This window comes from Solanum tuberosum, unplaced genomic scaffold (assembly GCF_000226075.1).
Source record: "Solanum tuberosum cultivar DM 1-3 516 R44 unplaced genomic scaffold, SolTub_3.0 scf00361, whole genome shotgun sequence".
In the NCBI taxonomy this organism is placed as follows: domain Eukaryota; kingdom Viridiplantae; phylum Streptophyta; class Magnoliopsida; order Solanales; family Solanaceae; genus Solanum; species Solanum tuberosum.
The window spans coordinates 55,971-73,636 of record NW_006239286.1 but is presented as its reverse complement, the minus strand read 5'-3'; the positions used below and the strand labels follow the sequence as shown (position 1 = coordinate 73,636).

The following is a 17,666-nucleotide window of genomic DNA, read 5'->3' as shown; positions in this document are numbered from 1 at the left end:
TTTGTTGTTTAATTTGATTTTCAAATTTCTTTAGGAGTACTCTAGTTTAAAGTTATGTAAATGTTTATAGTTTGATTTCTACTTCTTGAAGGAGGTAGATATGCTTCCCAAGTCATTATGTTACTACCTCCGTTCAATAATAGTTGTCTCCTATATTATTTTGGGATGTTCAACAATACTTGTTTATTTTATGAAATCAATAGATAGTTTACACTTAATTCCTAATTTATTCTTATCATTCATTAGTCATTTCTCTATTACATTTTTCAAGACATTGCATTTATTATATTCAAAGGGTGATATAGTAAAATTACCCCTCTATTTATAGTTTCTTAAGAAGTAATGTAAATTCAATAATGAATAAGTATTATTAGACAGAAAAATTATTAATTAATGAGGAAGAAAATGAGGGACCATGCATGTGGAAAGGATGTCATAAACTCTATTTAATGTGTTGGTGTACAATGAATGCACTTTTAGTGGTAAAAAAAAGAAGGAAAAAGATATTATCCAATATCCATTGATTTTTCACTTTAAAATTCAATTCTAATTCACCCCTAACTACCTACAATAAATGTATTTTGCATGTGTCATATAGCTCATATCTATAAGGTTGGTACAAACTTGTGGTAGGGTTGAGATATTTCAAAACATTCTTTTTGTTTTTCAATTATTCTTACAATTTTTTCATGATCTAGCTTTCTAGATCATCAATTTTATTAAATCGTCATATGTGAATATCAGAGTCACACACTTTTTAATAGTTATCAAGTCTAACTATAGCGCAGCTAAGGGTCTAAGATAACTATAACTATAGTCATAAATTACAAGATGGAATTAGCCTTAAGTTTTTAATAATAGGGACTTATTTGTCATGACATTGGAAAAGTCTATCACTATTGGATGAAAAAAATTCCAAATCATCTCGAGTTTATAAAAATTATTTGGGAGGCAGTTGATTTTGACTTTTTGATCTCGCTTGATTCATAAACATGATTCAAAATCAACAATTTTTAATTTTAATTTGACTTTGAAGGTTTGCTCATAGGCTAAACGGAAGTCAAAATTTCAAACTCACCAATTTCAAGTAACTATTAATACATACTTGCTTCTTTGTCAAAAATAAGAATGAAAACAAAATAAAGAGATCATTTATTGTTAAAAATTATCCACGTAATGGCCAACAACTAGCAAAACTTATCACGAGATTCTATATGATACTATATATGCTTTGTTTGCTCGATTTTTTTATTTATTTAACGTTCGATATTAATATTAAAGCTGAAATAAATTTTAAGTTTGTACTAAAACAATACATTATAAAAGGTGAAACATTTTCTAATAAAAAGGTATGATGTCCACATGAATCAAAGAGTAATAATGCTCATATACTTTTTCTGCTTTGAAATAAGATATGCTGCAATGATTGACAAATAGAATTAAAGACTAGTCATTTATAGGCCAAAACGTGCATTTCTACATTTAATTACACATCAAGTTTATATCAAAGTGAGATATTATAATATAAAGAGAAAAGTATTTAAAAATAGCTCTAAATTTGGTGTGAATTATTAGGTTTGTCTCCGAATTATTGACAACATTAAAAACACTCTCTACTTGACTAATTGAACTTAAACACACCCTTGATCTTGCCACATCAGTGAAATACAGTCCCAAATTTTCGCCAACTTTAGGGGTGTTTTCAACACTTCTTTTGGCATTTTATTAAGAGTCTCATGCTCCTACAAGAGTTTGAGACCACTTGATATGTCATGTGACAAACTGGAGTGTATTTTAAGTTCAGTTAGTCAACTAAAGGTTTTTTTAGAGTAAATTTTAGGTTTAACAAACATAAAAATCATATTTGTATGCTATAGTTATAGTTTGTATAATTGCGCTCCATAACAAACTTTATGTTTGCTATGGCTATTAATATGTATATTTCGATATACACATACAAAAGAATGAATTGTATAATCTTTGTTTGTATAAAGCGAGCAATTGTATGATTTCTGTTTGTATAAAGCGAGAAAGAGAGAAAGACAAAAGAAAACTGGGGCAGGGGAAGATCTGTATTTGTATAATTATAAGTGTATAGGACGAAAATATGTTTATTTGTATTTGTATATACAATTTTCTCTCGCTTTATACAAACACAAACGCAATTTATACATTTGTGTTGTATATAGTGAGAGAGGCGAGCGAGATCTGGGAGAGTGACGAGCGAGATTCTCTGGGGGAGGGAGAGGTGAACGAAAATATGTATATATACAGTTTTCTCCCGCTTTGTACAAACACAAACGTAATTTGTACATTTGTGTTTGTATAAAGTGAAAGAGGCGAGGGAGAGACTGGTAGCGAGAAATGGAGAGTGGCGAGCGAGAAATTCAGGGAAAGAGGCGAATGACAACTGTTTGCTACGGGTTACAATTAAATCAAACTGTGGTTATAACATTTAATTTGAATGAATAGTTTGCTATTTTATACAATATTCCCTTGTTTTTAAGGCTATCAGTAGTTGAGGGACGAAACTAATAATTTGCACTAAGTTCAGAAATGTTTTCAATACTTCTCTCCGCTAAAAAATTATTTATAATGATGAATAAAAATCAAAGACAAACACAAAATACGAGAAAGATGCAAATGACCTTCACCTCCATAAATGTGGTAGCTAACTAAAGAAATTTCTTCATTTTTGACCCCTCCACTCCCAAAAACAACACACAATATTCAAGGATGATAGTTGGCTATAGAAGCACAATGATAACCCTTTCTCATCATAAACTAGGAAATGGGAAAACAATTTCATCCAGTAAGTCACAGTTTTGATCATTGCAAGAAGTAGTATTTACGCATAGTTTTGATCATTGCAAGAAGTAGCATTTACGTAAGTCAAATTTAATTATCTTTTGTGACACCATGCCCTAATTAACTTTAGTTTACCTTTTTTCCTTTTCTTTGCATCATTGTTGAAAGAAGATGCAATTTTCCAGAGATCATGTAGAGTAAGATGCAGCCACAGTACCACTCCATCAATGGTAAGTTGCTTCATGCACCTTTCAAAAACTGATCCATGATTTTAACTTTATGAATTCTGGTTGGAAATTCTCTACCACATTGTGAATAATCTATTTTGTTTGAAATTTATTATTTATTCTTATTTATTGAATTTTTTTTAACAAATATAAAATCTAAGACAAAACTATTTGATTCGAATGATCAAACTCAAAATAAAGTTAGTATTAAGGCATTAGTGAGGAGATTCTTGTTATTACATAGTATTTCTTGCACTTCCATTATTTTGTCACAGTGACTGTTTCTTTTTTAGTACACTTTGTCATTCTTTTAACATCATTTTGTCTTAAACTTCTTTTCTTCCATTGTTTTCTTTTTTTCGAACTACTTTAATATTGTCCGACAGTCCTTTAGAAACAACCTCCCTATATCTCAAACTAGAGGTAAAGTCAAACGTACACACTATATCTTTTCCATCTTACTTGTAAAATTACATATACACTGAATATATTTTTCGTTGTAGGATGGTTTTGAAGATGCAAGGGAGAGAATAAGGGAAACTTTTGGGAAAGTAGAGTTATCTCCTTCTTCCTATGACACAGCATGGGTAGCTATGGTCCCTTCAAAACATTCACTGAATGAGCCATGTTTTCCACAATGTTTGGATTGGATTATTGAAAATCAAAGAGAAGATGGATCTTGGGGACTAAAACCTTAGCCATCCATTGCTTCTCAAGGACTCACTTTCTTCCACTCTTGCATGTTTGCTTGCACTAAGCAAATGGAGAGTTGGAGATGAGCAAATCAAAAGAGGTAAATGGACTTTATTTGTTCAAGTCATCACTAATATGTTATTCCCTACTGTTCATTTTTATTTGTCATATTTATTTCTACATATTTTTTAAGAAGATATTAACTAAACTAAATTATCATTATTTAATCCTGATCTCAATTTAATAGAGTAAGAGTAAAGGTGAAAACGGATCACTTTATAATTTGTCGTTTTTACTAAAAATAAATGACCCAAAATAGTTGTAATTTTAGAAAATCAAAACATAAATGAATACATTATTTCCATAAATGAAAAGTATATACACATATTTTAATATTGTGATTACTAATATTTAATTCTCTTATTGAAGAGAGATTAAAGCTATAGAAAAATATTATGAAAAAGGACAAATATACCCCTGAACTATCGTAAATGGTATGCAGATACCCTCCGTCATACTTTTGGGACATTGGTGCCCCTGCCGTCCAAAAACTAGAGCATATATACCCTTTATACTGACAGACATATACGTGTCATCATCTTATCCACCGATCTGACATTTATTAAATATCGGATTGACGGATAAGATTGCGCCATGTGTCCCTATTTAGTCTTCCGTTAGAGTAAAGGGCATATATGCTCTAATTTTTGGACGACAGGGGCACCAATGTCCCAAAGGTATGACGAAGGGTATATGCATACCATTTATGATAGTTCGGGGGTATATTTGTCCTTTTTCCCAAAAAAATTTATTGAAGAAAATTTCTTAACATTTTAAATAATTGAAGATAATTAACAAGGATATAATGATTAATCAAAACACATTTTTTAAGGAAACGTTTAAACAAAAATTGTGACAAATAAAATGGTCTAAGAGGGTAATTAATTATATTTTCATATTTTAAAATAATAATTATCTTGATCAATTTTTAATAAGTACGACAATTAAAATGAATTAACAATGGAAAAATATTTTCCGTTTTATTTTTTTTATTATAATTATAGTACTAGAGATACAGTGGCCTGGTAAACTGGTAATCCACTAAAAATTTTCTTTTAGCGACAATTTTGTTACCATAAAAATATTTAATAGTAATTGAATTAATGTCCTTGCATCCAGAGTCACTAAATTCTTTAATAATATTTATATAAAGTGTTGATTATAAATACTCATATTACATTATTGCAGCAAAATTCTTGACTTTTGGTAATATATGCAGGTATAAACTAAAAATATAATTACGCGAATACAATTTGTAATATATTATGTTGGACGGTATATTATTTAAAAATTTCCAAAATAAATTTTATTATATACTTGAAGAGTTCCTTCATTTTCTTTCAGGTCTTGGCTTCATTGAAACGTATGGTTGGGCAGTAGATAACAAGGATCAAATTTCACCTCTAGGATTTGAAATTATATTTTCTACTATGATCAATTTTGCAGAGAAATTAAACTTAAATTTGCCTTTGGATCTTGATATTATTGTAAATTTGGTGAATTGCAAAAGAGATTCAACAATTAAAAGGTACACATTTCATATTACTTTAAAAAAATTTAATTTTATGTGTTCGGCATGGAGGAAAAATATTTTTTTCATGTTCGGTTGGAAAATATATTTTCTAGAAAAACACGTTTTTATAAATGAGAAAAATGACTTCCTTAATTAATGAAAATAGAGAAAACAAGTTCCACAAGTGATATATATTCCACATTGATTGTATCACTAATCATTATTTTTTCTTTGGAATTTCTCACTCAAAAATGTTCAATGGTTATTCCCACTAATATTTTGATTAAATTAGTAAGAAGATAAAAAATATATACAGTGTTTTCCCAAGGAAAAATTAAAATGCTTCCTACTATTTCAATAAGAATTTGTTTCCCACCATGCATTAGTTAATTCAATGGGAATGAGGTCGAAACATTAATCATATTTTATATTACAAATTTCTCATTAATTCGCAATACGAAAACCTCTATTTCTAATAGTCTGTCTTCCCTAATTTCTAACAAAAACTAATCTTCACCACACTCTTGTAGTCCCATCCTCACTACCCCACACCTTCATTTCTCATAATATTTTTCTAAATTATATACAAATATTTTTTTTACTTACATATCAAATACAAAAAAATATACTTTCATTTTATTTTTCGAAAAAAATATTTTTCTTCCCACCGAACACACCTTTATACACTTATTTTCTGACTATATATTTCTAAACATTTACAAAATAATTTCACAAGGAATGATGAATATATGGGTGAAGGACTTGGTGAATTATGTGATTGGAAGGAAATAATAAAGTTACATCAAAGACAAAATGGTTCATTATTTGATTCACCAGCTACTACTGCAGCTGCCTTGATTTATCATCAACATGATAAAAAATGCTATGAATATCTTAATTCAATCTTGCAACAACACAAAAATTGGGGTACGTACATGATCAAGATAGCTTTTTTTTTTTGGGAAAAAGGATAAATATACCTTCGAACTATCATAAATGGTATGCAGATACCCTTCGTCATACTTTTGGGACATTGGTGCCCCTGTCGTCCAAAAACTAGAGGATATATGCCCTTTACTCTAACGGAAGACTAAATAGGGACACGTTACGCAATCTTATCCGTCGATCCGATATTTAATAAATGTCGGATCGGTGGATAAGATTATGACACGTGTATGTCCGTTAGTATAAAGGGTATATATGCTCTAGTTTTTGGACGGCAGGGGCACCAATGTCCAAAAGTATGACGGAGGGTATCTGCATACCATTTACGATAGTTCAGGGGTATATTTGTCCTTTTTCCTTTTTTTTTTAGTTATGCATATGAAAATCACTCTATCTGTTTCAATTAATAATCTTGTTTTTTGCTTTCTAACATTTTTTTTGGCCCTTTATGTTCTCATAGTTCCCACTATGTATCCAACAAAGATACATTCATTGCTTTGCTTGGTTGATACACTTCAAAATCTTGGAGTACATCGGCATTTTAAATCAGAGATAAAGAAAGTTCTAGATGAAATATACAGGTAAATTAAATCTAATTAATCACAATCATATTTTATAATTGGCTAAATATTTAAATAGCCCTTTAAACTAGATAGTATAAGTTAATGTATGCATGATGTTAATATTGTCGTGACCAAATAGATACTTTAACTTGACAAAAGTGCATCTTGTGAATGTCTTTGATACACATTATTTGCAACGTCATAAAAAATACGCTTTTGTTAAGTTAAAGTGTTTATCTGATTAGTAAAAAAGTTAAGATGTCTAGATTATAAATTATGCTAAGTTTAAGGGGCTATCTAGGTATTTCACCTTTACGATTTTGTTAAGCCTATAGTATATTATAATAATGTCAATTATTTATAGGCTATGGCAACAAAAGAATGAAGAAATTTTCTCAAATGTCACCCATTGTGCTATGGCTTTTCGACTTCTAAGGATGAGCTACTATGATGTCTCCTCAGGTTTGTTACTAAAAACTCGAGTCGATATTTCAGATGATCACTTACTAATAATTATTTTCTCAGAAAGTCAATTTTCTTGTTGAAGAAAATTGAAATCAAGAAAACATATGACGTTCTGAGATAATAACTACAATATTGATTAGCTGAGTTAACATCTGAGAAATTAAACCCTAAAAACTCCGACAACAAAGTAGTTTGCCTTAATGAATTCAAGTAATTTGCAGATGAACTAGCAGAATTTGTGGTTGAAGAACATTTCTTTGCAACAAGTGGGAAATATTTAAGTCATGTTGAAATTCTTGAACTCCACAAAGCATCACAGTTGGCTATTGATCAGGAGAAATATGACATTTTGGATAAAATTAACAATTGGACAAGAACTTTTTTGGAGCAAAAACTCTTAAACAATGGCTTCATCGATAGGATGTCAAAGAAAGAGGTATTTTATTTTGTGTATCTTAATTTATATCGTACATAAAATTTGGAAACGTAAAGATATAACTTTTGAATCCTATAGTTTATATAAACTAAAGGCTTACATGTACGACAAAGAATATTTTCTGAAACTTATGATTTTAAACCTATCATGACATTAGGATTGTTGATAGAATGGGATGTTGAAATTATAACTTACAAAGTATATAAAGATAATATTTGCTACCGGCCACCACATGATCTAACAATAATTAAACAAAAAACTAGAAGTAGAGATCTTCCTTTGTATTTCTTGATGCCTCGACTGTACAAAGAAGTTGTGTATTTATACAAAAAGAATCTCTCATGATAAATACAAACTCTAAAAGATAAATACTGAAGATAATTACAAGGTAGATTATTTACATGAGGAGTCCTAGTTTCACCAGAATATGAATCCATCTATCATAAGTTAGAAATAATTGAGGCCCAAGTGTATAAGCCCGAAGACGATTCAGCTCAAGATGAGCCATTTCCATTTTTTTCGACAACACCCCCCCTCAAGTTGATGCCCGGCGATCGGGCACTCAACTTGTTCAATAGAAAACGATGAACAGGCCTTGCTAGAGCCTTGGTGAATAAGTCAGCTAACTGAGAAGAACATGGAACAAATGATAACGAAATCAAGCCATCAAGAAGTTTCTCACGAACGAAATGACAATCAAGTTCAATATGCTTTGTTCGTTCATGAAAAATAGGATTTTTGGCAATGTGAATTGCTGCTTGACTGTCACAATTGATAGGCACTATAAAAAATGGAGTGATAGTCAAATCTTGAAGAAGTCAAACAACCCAAGTGATCTCGGCCACAAGGCAACGCATAGAGCGGTACTCTGCTTCAGCGGAAGAAAGGGTAACGACTGGCTGTTTTTTTTTATTTCCAAGATATTGGACAACCCCCAAGACTCAATAAGAAATCACTTACAGATCGCCGTGAATCAGAACATGCCGCACAATCGGAGTCACAAAAGGCTTGAATCTGGAAAGAAGGAGTTGGAGATAAGAAAATACCTAAACATGGATCTTTACTTAGGTACCTTAAGGCATGATAAGCAACTTTCAGGTGACCAGAACAAGGATTTTGCATATACTGACTAAGGTGTTGGACGGTATAAGCAAGGTCTGGCCTAGTATTGGTTAAAAAATCCAGTTTCCCAAAAAGTCGTCTATAGAAGGTAGGATTTGTGAGGGGTTCACCAGAGGTGGAAGAAAGCTTTAAATTTGGATCCAGGGGAATAGACACATCCCGACATTCGAGGCAATCAAACTCAGTGAGGAGCTCTAATGCAAATTTCCTTTAGGTAATAATCATTCCCCCATTTTCTCGCACCAATTCCATTCCTAAGAAGTAATGAGCTTCTCCCAAATCTTTTATCTTGAATTCAAAATTCAAGAAACATTTAATCTCACATATTTCCTTTGTATTGTTTCTAGTAATTAATATGTCATCGACATATACAGCCAAAATAGTGACAAGGTTCCTGGTGATCTTGAAGAAAAGCGAGTAGTCATTGAGGGAACAATGAAACCCTCGAGTGCTCAGGGTAGAAGATAATCTAGCATACCATTGGCGAGAAGCCTATTTTAACTCATACAATGATTTACGAAGTCGACACATATGATTGGAAGAAGGGGGTGTCAAACCTGGAGGAAATTTCAAATAGACCTCTTCTTCAAAGTCACCATGGAGAAATGCATTATTCACATCAAGCTGGTAAATTTTTCAGTCCTTCTTTATAGCAACTGACAAAATGCATCTAATTGTAGTGATTTTCACTACAGGGAAAAAAGTCTCCTTATAATCTATTCCTTCTCTTTGTGTATCTCCACGAATTACTAATCGTGCCTTTAATCTCTCCAAGGAACCATCTGATTTCAACTTTACTTTGTACACCCATTTGCAAGGCAATGCCTTTTTTTTCCTTGTGGTAATTCAACTATGTCCCTAGTGTTGTTAGAATCTAAAGCAGCAAACACATTATCCATAGCAATTTTCCAACCAAGATGCATTACAACTTGAGAATAGGAAGAAGGCTCATGTATTTGACAAATAGAGGTAACCAAATTCTGATTAGATGGAGTCAAAGCAGTGAAAGAGCTACAATGTAAAGAAAAGGAAGGAAGATTAGGAGAAATCATAGAGTAGGAATTTGCACAAATGTAATCTGATAAATACCTTGATTTCTGAGGAACCCTTTGTGATGTACGCAACAGGGTACTTTGTTCTGAAGATATAACTGGTGGAATTACTGGAGATTCAAAAGGAAGAGAATCTGGTGCAGGAGGAGAATGTGGAGTGGACAGTAAAGAATTGTTGTCATTGGAAACATGAGACTGCTTCTTAAAATATAATCGGCGTCTGAAATGGAAAACCAATGTGGGAATAGTTTAGTCAGTGGACTAGAAAAAGAAAAAGGAAAAACATCTTCAACGAACTTAATATTTCTAGAAATAGAGATTTGATTGTTTTGTAGGAGCAAAACTTTGTAGCCTTTCTTTCCGAAGGGGTACCCCAAAAATATTCCTGGTAAAGCTCTTGGGCCAAGTTTATCCCTATTTCTAGAAAGGGTAGAAATAAAACAAAGACATCCAAAAGGTTTTAGAGATTGATAGTTAGGGACGGTCCCAAATAAAACTTGATACGGAGATTTTTGTTTTAGAACGGAAGATGGGAATCTGTTGATTAAATAAGTGGCAGTAAGTAAGCAATCTTCCCAAAATCTTTTAGGAGCATTTGAATGAAACAATAGAGCTCTTCGTGTCTCCAAGAGGTATGTATATTTTCGCTCAGCCACACCATTCTGTTATGGTGTTTTGACACAACTAGTTTGATGTAAAATGCCCTTGGATTGAAAAAATTGTTTTAGATCATGACTTGTCCCTAATTCAAAAGCATTATCTGATCTTATTTCCTTATCCTTAGTGGAAAATTGTCTTTCAACAAGAGATAATAAGTTTTGCAAAGTAGGAAATGCACTAGATTTGGTCGACAGAAGAAAAGTCCATGTACATCTAGAAAAATCATCTACTATGGTAAAAAAATATCGTTCTCCCTTGTACGTAGGAGTCTTGTAAGGTCCCCAAGTGTCTATGTGGATTAGATCAAATCATTGCTTTGAGCTAATAAAACTTTTGGGAAAATGTGGTTTGGTTTGTCTTGCCATAGGACAAATAGAACAAGGTAACTCCATTTTATCATGTTGATTCAAGTTCAATTCTTTTATGTGTTTCATTGCATGAAGGGGAAAATGCCCTAAGCTATTGTGCAATAAAAGAGCTGTAAAAGATGCAGCAAGAACATGAACATTTTTATTGATATGAGTACTAGAAAGTTCAGTACACTCATTACTCAAAAAACAAACAGAATCACCCTTTGGACCTTTTAATTTAGAAGAAATAGACTTAGACATAGACTCTAGACTTGAATGCAAGGAAACTGGAACTAAAGACTTCTTAAAAAGGAGTTTCATATGGGGTGATTTATTCTTCATCACATAGAGTCCTTCTGCTACATCACCAAGAACCAGGTTCCTCTTTTTAAAAAAAGGGCTTGTATGGTACAAGCAGATTTAGAAAAGGTTAGATCACAATCAAATTGAGCACACAATTGAGAAACTGATAGTAGACAATGTTTAAAAGTGGGGACATAAAACACATTATGAAGCTTAAGTTCAGGAGTAAGATGCAAACTTCCCACACAATTCACTTTTACCTTGAAGGAATTAGGTAGAGTGACTAAAATTGGATAGGAAAGGATTAAAATATTATGTAATAAAGATTTGTCAAAAGTCATATGTTGAGATGCTCCAGAATCTATGATCCAAGTATGATGAGTAATTGTAGAGAAAAATTAGGTAAAAACATGATAGCCATAATGCATACCAGCCAAATTTACACTGGCAGAGGCCTCTGAATTTGTTGTTGTAGAACCTGTTTGGACAGATTTGAACATTTGAATCAACTTCTCGCATTGTTCCCTAGAGAATCCATGGCTATTGACGAGGTCTGCCATTAATCCGTCCTTGTTGAAGTCTTGATCAACAACTGCATTAGCTTGATGATTCCCAAAATTTCCCTTTCTTGGTTTGTTGAATTTGAAGTGAGTAGGATAGCCAACAAGTTTGTAGCAATCTTCTTTCATATGCCCAGATGTTTTTGCAGTACTTACAGAACAATTCAGATTTCTTACCTTCAACATTCCTTGCTTGTCTAGTTCCCTTGTATTCTCCAAATTTCTTAGTTGGAGTCCATTTTTGTCCAGAAGTCATAAAAGCAGATGAGCCAGTAGTAAGAGAATTGTTAGAATGAACTTCCCTTTGAGATTTTTCATGCAAGATTATAGAATGAGCTTGTGCAGTGCTTGGAAGTGGCTTCATCATCAATATGTTTCCCCTCACACCAGTAAAAACATCATTAAGATCCATTAAAAATTGTATTAACTTCTTATCTTCATTCATTTTCATGTTATGAGCCTTAGCTCCACAATCACAAGCACATTTACATATCATAAAAGTGTTAAGAAGTTTCAATTGGTCCCAGATTCTTTTAAGTTTGGTAAACTAGCTTGCTACATCATTAGTACCTTGATTGATGGTGTTGAGTTCTCTTTGCAATTGGAAAAACCTTGCTCCATCTGCATGTCCATATCGCTCTTCAAGCTCAATCCAAAGTTCCCTGACTATTTGAGAGTAGAGTACACTCTCAGAGATTTCCCTGCTGAAGGAGTTTAGCAGCCAAGCAATGACCATGTCATTGAATCTTTTCCACTGATCAAGTAGCGGTGAATCTTCAGTCGAACATTTGGAAGTTCCATTTATGAATCCAAGTTTGTTCTTGGCTGAGAGTGATATGAGAACACCCCTGCGCCAGTTTCCATAACATGTTCCATCAAAAGTGACATTTAGCAAAACCATCCCTGGATTATCAGATGAGGCCAAAAAATACAGGTGACAAGGATCTATTTGCAAGGAAGCAACAGTGATTGAACTTCCTTCTGCAACAATTGGTGTTGTAGTAGAATCGATAGTATTGTTAGTCATGATTCAGGATTTGATCGAAAGGGAAGAATGGCAAACAGGGAAAAGAGAAAAAAAATATGCTTTTACAGAAGCTCTGATACCATGAAAATAATTAAAGAGAAAACTAGAAGTAGAAATCTTCCTTTGTATTTCTTGATGCCTTGACTGTATAGAGAAGCTGTGTATTTATACAAAAAGAATCTCTCGTGATAAATACAAACTCGAAAAGATAAATACTGATGATAGTTACAAGGTAGATTATTTACATGAGGAGTCCTAGTTACACCAGAATATGACTCCTTCTCTGAATATATCAGAAGTTAGAAATAATTGAGGCCCAAGTGTATAAGCCCGAAGACGATTCAGCTCAAGATGGGCCATATTTCCATTTTTTTCAACAACATGATCAAGAGTAGTAGTGACGATGATATAAATAGTAGTTAAAGTTATTTTTTCGTTACAATGAGTAATTTTATAATATTCTAAATCTCATTTCTAGGGTACAATACTTCTTTGAATTATATGTAAATACAAGATATTTTATGTATTGAAGCTATATTTTTCTTCTATTACTAATTTTGGAAATACTAGGTGGAACTTGCTTTGAGGAAGTTTTATACCACATGTGATCGAGCAGAAAATAGGAGGTATATCAAGTCATACGAAGAGAACAATTTTAAAATCTTAAAAGCAGCTTATAGGTATGATTATCTATCATTATTACTTGTAAATTCATTTTAATTTGTATTTACGTTTAATTATGTTAATTCATTATAGTGAAGTGATAAATTAAGGGAGGAATATATGGAGTATGAATCAATAATTTCATGATAATAATGTATATAACTAACATATATCATGTATTTATTGAGTTGGTGTCATATACTCAATGTAACTTTATGTTATAAAAAACCCGATAAGTACTCTAACTCTATAAATGTCGGGATAAGATATGAGATTAGATGTGTCAACTGGATGGGTTAGATCAAAATTAAGTGGACAAACCCCTCAGATGTGAGGTTTGAAGTTTTTGCAATCAATTAGAGAGGTCTTCAATGATAAGAGCAACAAAAATAGGCTGGCTAGACAACAAGCACAATCCAAGATTCCAATCAAGTTGCGATCAAGGTTGAATATGAGTCCTACATGACATAATACAAATTAACTCGAGTGTATCTCATACTAACGGTCATGTAGGACATGTTTGTTTACTTGTTGAACTTATACAAGTTTAAGTTCATGTGTGCACACAAAATTGAATGACATAAATATCAGTTAAAGCCAAATTTAAAAACACATTTATATATTATGTCCCGCAAATTCTAATTTAAGTCTTTCTCTCTATTAGGTCACCCAACATTAACAATAAGGACTTGCTAATATTTTCAATACACGACTTTGACTTGTGCCAAGCTCAACACCGAGAAGAACTTCAGCAACTCAAGAGGTATAGATTGATACTTTTCTTCTTTTTTTAGTCCGTTTAAATATGATATTTTTTCTTATATTTAGCGATGATTAGATAAAATGATTTATAATCATACACATATTTATAACTGTTGTGACGAAAAGATGAAAACAGAATTCTAAAAAAAAGAACACTAAGTTTAACGTGAAAAAATCCATCAAACCGAAGGTAACCATCACGGGATCGACAAGATCCGAATTGCTTCACTATAATAATAATAAGAGGGTTACAAATATTCTTCTAATGGCTACACAACAAATGCCAAGATGACGATGAATTTTTTAAGAAAGTCTTTTTTATTCTTAAATTTCATGTGAAGTCAAACACCTTTACGTATACGAATGTAGGTGGTTTGAAGATTGCAGATTGGACCAACTTGGACTCTCAGAACAATTTATATATACTACTTACTTAATGAGCATTGCAGTAGTCTCCGACCCTGAATTCTCTGATGCACGTCTCATGTATGCAAAATACGGCATGCTCCTGACCATTGTCGATGATCTTTTCGATGGTTTTGCATCTAAAGATGAATTGCTCAACATCATTGAATTAGTAGAAAGGTATTTCGTCTGGACTTATAAGCTCGTCAAACTAACTTATAAGTATTTTTAGTTTATTTATGGGTTTGGTAATTAAGCACCAAAATACTTATAAGTTAAGGGTATATAATCAGTCAAAAGTCAGATCATCCCAATTTATGATTTTTCAGCTTATAAGCCATTTTGTTATAACTAATTATTTTACTATCTAGTCCTTAATATATTTTAAAATCTCAAGATATTTTTCTTAAAACAAAACTCTTCAACTTCCTCTTTACATTGTATTCATCGTTCCTCCTTTTCTTTTTTTTAAAAAAATAATAAAATTGTAAGGATATTTTAGTTATTCTAACAAAAAAAATAGCTTATCAACATTTTTTAATTAAACATATATCTAATGGAGTACTTATTATCAGTTTCAATATTTTTATCCAATCACATGATTGTGTATTCATAAAATTAGTTTCAACACTTAAAGTTTATCGATTGTTATTTACAGGTGGGATGATTATGCAAGTGTAGGTTATAATTCTGAGAGGGTTAAAGTTTTTTTTTCTGTTTTTTATAAATCAATAGAGGAGCTTGCAACAATTGCTGAAATTAAACAAGGCCGATCTGTCAAAAATCATCTTATTAATTTGGTAAGGGAATTATTCTCTAACTTCCCTCTTTAACAGATTTTTATATTCACTTCGTTTTAATTTGTTTTTTTAGTCCATTTTAAAAAATGTGTCTTTTCTAATTTGACAATTCTTAATTTTCAACTTCACGTCATATGTAAGTCTTTAAGACCAGAAGGTTAAAGGAAATTTTGATTTGTTAAATGTATTTTTAATTTCAGATTAAAAGGTTCAAAAATCTTATTTACTTTTGTTTGTCTTAATTTTCTTTTTATCTGATTAAGAAAGAAAGTCTTTTTTTTTCTTCTAATTTGACAATTCTTTCATTTCAACATTTCACGGTAACGTGTTTAAGACAACATGATTAAAAAATATTTTGAAACAAAACATATTTTTAATTTATGACCACAAGTTTCAAAAATCTTCTTTACTTTTCTTTTTAGTTTGTTTTAAAAAGAATGTCTATTTCTAATTTGTTACTCTTTATAATTTCACTATGTCATATGACATCTTTACGACCACATCTGATTAAATAACATTTTGGTACAATACGCATATCTTTACTTCAACACCACAAAATTCTAAAATCTTCTTTACTTTCTTAAACTGTATACTTAGTCAATTAAGGCAAATTACAAATTGAAACAGAAAAAATATTTCAATTATTTTTTAGTTTACTTTCTTAAACTCTGTGTCTATTATCTCGGAATTTCAATAGTGGCTTGAAGTGATGAAGTGCATGTTGATTGAACGACTAGAGTGGTGGACAAGCAAGACAATACCAAGCATAGAAGAGTATTTGTATGTTACTTCTATAACATTTGGTTCAAGATTGGTTCCTCTTACAACACAATACTATCTTGGAATAAACATCTCCAAGGATCTTTTAGAAAGTGATGAAATATATGATTTATGCAATTGTGCCGGTATATTCATGAGGCTCCTCAATGATTTACAAACCTATAAGGTAACAACTCTTGTATTTTTTGTTTTAATTTTAGTTTGGTTCATCAAGATAACTTTCACGTGATATTGGATAAGCATCGTCATATATATATATATATATATAAAATAAAAACTTATCACTTGGATATATATAGGGTGTCTTCGATATGAAAAATGTTTTTCAGAAAAATAAATATTTTTTTAATCTATTTCTTGTTTTCTTGGTGCTGATTAATAAATAATATTGTCTAAAAGTGTTCACATATTATCTAGACAAATAATATGAAGGGGTGGAGTTGGCTGATGGGAGGGAGGGGTGTGGGGGACTAGGAGACGGTGTAAAGATGAGATGTGTTAGAAGTTGGAGAAGAGACCATAAATCAATGTAAATTGTCATTTATAAAACTTTTTTTTTTATTTCAGTGAGAAAGTCATTTTCCTATGTATCGAACACACCCATAATATTAGAATTTCTCTTCATGTCAAAACAATCAACTTGTCCATTATACCTATGGTAAACAATACAAAATCTTGATGAGTAAGCAGATGATGATCTAAAATTTCAAGTTTATAAGTTCGGAAATCATGTTTGTTTATTGAATTCTGAATAAATTACTAATACAAACGTATACTAATATTGGTCAATTGTCTCTCACATGTTTTCCTACAGAGAGAACAAGGGGAGAGCTCAATGAATTTAGTCACAATACTAATGACACAAAGTCCAAGAAGAACAAATATTTCCGAGGAAGAAGCTATAATGAAGATAAAGGAAATCTTGGAAAGTAATAGAAGGAAATTGTTGAAAATGGTTTTAGTTCAAAAAAAGGGAAGCCAATTGCCTCAATTATGCAAAGAAATAATTTGGAGGTCAAGCAAAATGATTTGTTTCACTTATTCACATGGTGATGAATATAAATTTCCAGAGGAAATGAAGAATTACATTGATGAAGTCATTTACAAACCACTCAATCATTAATCCCTCATTTTAATTTATGAGTTTTACTAGGGAATTTGGCCGCGCTTCGCGTGGTCTTTGAAATAATTGTTAAAGAATTACTTTTTTTCAATCAATTATATATGTTCTCTCTGCCCAAACATAATATCATCACTTTATTTTTAATTATATATTAATTATGAAGATCGTTTTGAGATGACGATTGAAATGAAACTTCACAAATTTAACATCTATAATCTATTAAATGGGGGATAGTACATTCTTAATCAATATGTCAAGATATATTTTCTTAGTAATTTTTTTGTTTTGTTTATATTGCACTAAACAAGTATTTAACAATAGATTTTGATGTCACTTTGTACATTTTATT

The 17,666-nt window shown here is 31.4% G+C and overlaps 1 pseudogene; it reads left to right on the top strand.

Moving 5' to 3' along the window:
* The first annotated feature begins 2,665 nt into the window (after positions 1-2,665).
* LOC102592640 (beta-phellandrene synthase (neryl-diphosphate-cyclizing), chloroplastic-like) lies at positions 2,666-17,428 on the top strand (annotated as a pseudogene).
* The last annotated feature ends 238 nt before the right edge of the window (positions 17,429-17,666 follow it).